At 29.6% G+C, this 6,241-nt stretch overlaps 1 non-coding gene across 1 annotated transcript; it reads left to right on the plus strand.

The window, feature by feature from the left end:
* The first annotated feature begins 5,779 nt into the window (after positions 1-5,779).
* On the plus strand, positions 5,780-5,930 carry LOC114738308 (small nucleolar RNA snoR2/U65). Its single transcript, XR_003739522.1, has one exon. It is a non-coding gene; the product is annotated as a small nucleolar RNA snoR2/U65 (small nucleolar RNA).
* Positions 5,931-6,241: the final 311 nt, after the last annotated feature.

The following is a 6,241-nucleotide window of genomic DNA, read 5'->3' on the forward strand; positions in this document are numbered from 1 at the left end:
ATTTACCACAGATTGAAGGGCTAAGCAGATTCCAAACATATTGCCACCAAACTAAAGCAAGATTTGGTTGAGAAACATGACATTGCTACCTTCATTTGCCTGTGTTGGAAAATTTCAAGCAATTACTGCCTCCGCCTTTACATAAGCATTAGTCTGAAACAAAGTATATTTCACGCAAGAAAATTTCCAGCAATTGTTTAGTATATAGAATTGATTTTACAATATGAAGAAATGAGTCAAATGACTCAAACTTATGTTTATAATTTAAAAAAAAAAATGATGTCTTTTAAAAGTGAATAAATTGCGGGAATGATCATTGATGATGAATGGGACGAAGAGATTTTAAATAAAAGTTGAACCATCGATATCATCTCCGACAGAAACAAAATCCATATCGCCAAAATACTAATACTGTACATATTATTAATGATTTGCTTTTTCACAAAGTAGAGGAGGGAGAAGCATATAACTCAAATTGGAAACACAATTATCCAGACTCACCACCAATGAATTACTCCCATAAGAAAAGCTGCCCAGAATAGAATCCAAAACTGAAGAACCAAAATTTTGAAGAACTAAGAAGGAAACATGCTCTGGAGCGTGCATTCTTGGTTAAACTCAAAAGATCCATTTTATTAGCATTCAGGATAGAAGATTGATTGTAATGAGGGAGAAAGTTAGTCAAAGAAAGCTTGATACAAGGACTTGTTTAGCTTTAAAGGTGCCTTCTTTCTCTGCCTTGTCGGTTCCTCCCCACCCTCGTCTCCTCGCATGATAGCTATTTGCCGGTTCATTTCTAAAACTGATAAAGCCAGCTCCCCACTCGGGTCCTCACTTAACCGTTAAAACCAAGACTAGAATCATCTAAAAAAATAATAAGACCAAAATCATTCACCTTCAACCAAGATGAAAGATACGGTTCACAAAGCAACAAAAAGGAAATCTGAATCAAAGACAAAAATGAAGAACATAACTTTTCCCACTTGCCTGGGTGAGATTCGATGGCAGAGGAGGGGGTTAAAGTGTTCAAAAACCTGAGATGGAATGCCCCAGAGGGTATTCAAATTCAAAATTTGAAAACCCTTGGATTAGAGAGATGAGAATGTAGGGGAGAGAAGTATGATCACAACCTTCTGGAATCTTTCTTTCGGGTTTGATGCTTGAAGGAGGGAAGCCATTTGCTCAGTCAAATGATTTTGAATTTTGAATTTGAATGGAACTGTCTCTCTAGGGACCGACCCAAAACGGAAATAGATTCTCTCTTGCCTGTAGAGTTGTTGGCCTCTTCTCCATTTGCATGTCTCTGCAACTGCGATTCAGCCTTCTACAGTTCTGCATCACTGCGACTCTGAATGCTGCTTCACTCTCTTGTCTCCTTCCCATCTCCCATCTGCTTGGCTTCCCGCTGAACACACTCGAAAAGCGCTTTAGTGTAAGCAAACCTTTTTTATTTTTGTTTTTACTCGTACAATCTCTTCTCTCCTCTTCACCTCCGTTCCTCATTTTGGGTGTTTTGTATTTTTTTTAAAAATTTATTACACTTGAATTTTATAATTTATATTAACAATGTTCTGAAAATTTAATTATATATATATTCTGAAAAGTTAATTATAAACATTTCATAAGATTATAGGGAATAATAAATGATTGTGCTAAGATTTTGTTTTTAAGAAAAACTTATAAGGATATGAAATAATTAAAAAAATAATCTTCAACAACTTTTAAAAAAATAATTTTTCCAATATTTTCTCAATATTTAAAAAAGGCAAGAAAGAAAAAATATCTTATTTTCATTCATACTTATTACCTTGTATTTAAAATAAAAAAGTTACAAATTAAAATTTTTATAAAATTATAGTGAATAATAAAAGATGGTGCTAAATTTTGATTTTTAAAAGATATGAAATAATTTGAAAAATAATCTTCAACAACCTTATAAAAAATGCTGGTGGAAAAAAAATCTTTTAAAAAATAATTTTTCCAGTCTTTCATTTCTGTATATCTAAAAAAGGTAAGAAAGAGAAATATCTAGTTTTCAACGATAATTCTTGTCATGTATTTAAAATGAAGAAAAGCAAGTTACAAAGTAAAAATTTTACAAGTTTACGGTGAATAATAAAAATTTCTGCTAAGATTTTGTTCTCAAAAGGAACTTCAAAGGATATGGAATAATTTAAAAAATAATCTTCAACAGCCTTTAAAGCAAGTTACAATGTCTTTTTTGACCATCATAAAACAATGTTGCACGCAGCCACTTAATTGAGCCGCATAGCATGAAGCCCGAGAATCCTAATTGCAAGCCATACATAGTTTATGATGGCTTGTGAACAGTAATTCAGGTGTGGAGCCAATAGTAACTAGTAAGCCATTTTTAAAAGTGGCTTGGTGGAGGAGTTTTAATATATACATTGATGATGATGATGATGATTAGCGTGAGTGCATGCGTCTAAGTGTGGGTGTGTAGCGGACTTGAAGTAACCGGAAAAAAAAAAAAACTTAACTGAGGGTATTTTGAGAAACATATGTCATATTTTTTATTATTATCTAATTTAATTAATTTTCTTAATTTAATCAAAGTAGTTAAATAGATCATATATTAAGGACCGGAAGAGTATAATATTGCATGAGAGAGAGATTTAGAGAGAGGCGGACATCCATTTTTTAATGGGACATGTGAACACATATAGATGTGGCTTTAATCCAAATGATTGATAAAAATGAACATCTCATTTGGAATTTACAAGAATGGAGAAACCTACTTCTACTTCCATTTTTAATATAATACATTAATACCTTCCCACCAAAATTATCAATATAATTATAACCTTAAAATTAACACTTAAGCTAAGTAGCATTTCTCTTCATTTAGAGACTGATTATTTATAAACCATGAATAATAATATACTATTTTTGGTTTTAATATAAGACCTGATTAACTAATTTGATAAAACTAAGAAAGTTATTAAATTATTTTAAATATTTGTATTATTTATTCTTTTTTCCAAACTAATTTTTCTCACTTATAAATTGATATATAATTTGATGATGCTCATAAATATTTTAAGAAAATTATGTAACATATGTTATAATTAAGTAATTTAGTACTTTTTTAATCTCTCAAAACTAGTCAACCAGATGATCGGAGGTAGCACTTTTCTTTCTTACAAATGTCAATACATGATTGTACTCAAATCTGAATAGGATTTTAGAAACTTATTTGTCCTCTAAAGATATATTAAAGGATTAGAAATTAGTTGATTGCACTTGTTGCTGCATCTAATGGTTTGGATAGCCATGTCTGGCGCATTCCTAGATGAGGCCTCCCAATCCCATGTGGAGCACCTTTTTTCATTTTAGAAAAATTTGATATGCAAATGCAAGTTTTATAAGTTCTCTAATTTGTTAATTAAGTCTTTATAGTTATTTCCTTTTGGGCCCTTATTATCCTCTCAATTATAAATATTAGTCTCTATATTTATAATTTATTTCTAATATGTAGACATGTAGTGCTTTTTTTCTTTTTGTTGGGTGATAACCTGTAGTGCTTATTTGGCCAAAGGTTATGGTAATACGAATTTAAGAAATACTACCTCAGATCTTTAATATACGAGCTAGTTAACTAATTTGAGTAGATTAAGAAAACTAGTTAAGTTAGTTATTTGTAATAAATAGGTGTTGTCTTTCCTAAATTATCCTTGCTAATCAAGTATATTGGCTGAAACTACCATTATTATAAGAATTACTTTAGAAAAAATAGATAAATATGAGATAAAATAAATTAATGTCTTATATTAAGAATCAAAATAAAAATCAAATAAACTCTCATATTAAGAAGAAAAAGTAATATAAATTAAAATTTAAACCACCTCTGGCTCTCCGCTAGGCCAAGCACGCGCTCTAAGTAGACTTGTGGCCATTGTTTGATCATCAAGACACCAAGTGCTAAACCCTCTCAAATTTAGGCAGGTTAAAAAAATAGAAAAACTCTCTCAAATTTAGAAACAAAGTAATAAATCAAATGTACTCTATAACTTCTTTTTAAATTAATTTTTTGAAAAAGATAAATTAATGAGGAGTTATAGTATTTTCTTAAACACACGTTACTCGATACATTCTCCTAAAATATCTTTTTCTAATAAAGTGACTGTTAGCATAATAATTTTTTTAATTTTGATAATAAACAAATTTTATTTCATAATTTTATTTTCAAAACATCCCATTATTTTGTATTTTTGTAAATCAACAGCAGCAACCCAATTAATAAAAATAAAAAATTAATTAAAAATCAGATGAAATTGTAATGATTTAGAAATTAATTTTTTCTGAATTTTTTCCTTTAAAAATTAGTAAGGAAAATTCTCTTTCAGTCAAACGTGACCAAATAGGAATTTTGTAATTTGATAGAATAGTCATATTACCCTTATGAATTAGAAAACCTATCGTAAAAATGATATTTATTTAATTTCCTGAGCAATGCCAAACTTGTTAATAATATTAAATAACTTGTTAATTGCGCTACGAGAGTTGAAAATTTTTTCATTTATTGTGCACTAACTAATCTCTCAAAGTGTAAAAGACTCTAAGATCAAATAGTAATAGCATTATAACAATGCTTAATATCGTTAATGACTTGTTAACTGTATTATTGAAGTTATAAATATGTCCCTTCTTTAATTTATAAGGACAATATGGTCATTCTATCAAATTACAAAATTTCCGTTTGGTCATGTGTGACTAAAAGAGAATTTCTCTTGTTTGTAGTGATAATTTCCAACAATCACTTTTCTATCATTTTCTTTAAGTTTTACAGTTTTTTTAAGAAAACTTACAATGAAGTCTCAAGAAAAAAAAAAAGAACAACTACCAATAAGTCTCAATGACAATGACAGGTTAGAAATTGTTATTTCCTATTTTAGTACTTGTCATTACAAACTCATTAAGTTGTTGTTGAGATTTTTAAGTAATTATATTCATTTCTTGAGACTGAATTACAATTCTCTCCTTTTTTTTACAAGGTCTTCTTCTTTTGTTTTTTTGCCAACTACTACATCCATCTTTTTTTTTATTTTTATAAACAACTTTGGACTTCATTATGCAGATAAAAAAATTGGCTAAAAATAATAAACGGGTAGGAATTGAAAATTTTTTTCCAAAATATCATTACTTATGGGAGAAAAAAATATAAGAAAGAGAATAAAAAAATTAGTATAATAAAGAGAATTATAAAAAAGAGAGAATATGTGATGGATAGAAATGATAGCTTAGGAAATGAGATAATAAATATATTTAGTATTAAAATAAGTAATTAATGGAAACAAAATAAAAAATTTACTATAAAATTTTAAGACAACCTGTAAATATTGTTTATATATAAAGACAAAAAGAAAATGATAGTTGTTACATATATATATATAAAAAAAAAAAAGGGACGGAGGAAGTACAATGTAGTTCATTTCTTCGGTTGGCCAAAAAACAAATACAATTAATTTCTTCGGGCATTATTGGAAAGAGGGATAAAATAGTAAATTACAGAAGAGCTAGGGTTTGGTGCTCAATCTAGATAGGTCTCGTTCCTATATCAACAGGATCTTATTTTAATTTCTTCTTGTCATCTTCAGCTATCGTTGCCTCTGCGGTTTCTTCTTCTTTCATGTGATTTAAAACAGCGCGGCAACGCCTTATTCGTTGCACAATGCAACAAAAAGAGGTAAAGCCATTGAAAAACGATCCGTCTCTGTTTTGATTTTCTCTTCTCTGCCTTGTTATTCTTCTTCTCAAATGTCTGATGCCACGTTGCCTGTAGCTACAAAGAGCTATGACCGGCAATGCTATGATCGGATTGAGAGTGAGTTCTCTGTTTTGCATTTTGATAGGAATTCGTGGATCTCTCATCTCCTGATCCTACGGAGCCGATTTATGCGATTACATTCACAAAATTGTGGGTGATTCATTTATTATTTAATTAATTTTAGGATTTTGAGATAGTGAAGTCAATGATGATTGCACTTATATGTTGCAAGTGCCGTCTGAAATTGTTGATTGATGGAAAAAACAGAGTTGTTTCTAAGACTTCCTTCTCTTCAGTTCTAGTTCACATTTGCATCAAACGAACTTTGGAGAAATATTGTGAGTTGAAATTACTAAAATTTTCCTTTGCCAACAGTTGAAATTACTAATTACTAAATTAGAACTATAATAATCCTGTTTTTATGCTTCTCTGGCAATTTTCTAAAACCTATTT

Source organism: Neltuma alba, unplaced genomic scaffold (assembly GCF_004799145.2).
Source record: "Neltuma alba isolate B1F8T4 unplaced genomic scaffold, ASM479914v2 tig00013571_pilon, whole genome shotgun sequence".
Taxonomy (NCBI): domain Eukaryota; kingdom Viridiplantae; phylum Streptophyta; class Magnoliopsida; order Fabales; family Fabaceae; genus Neltuma; species Neltuma alba.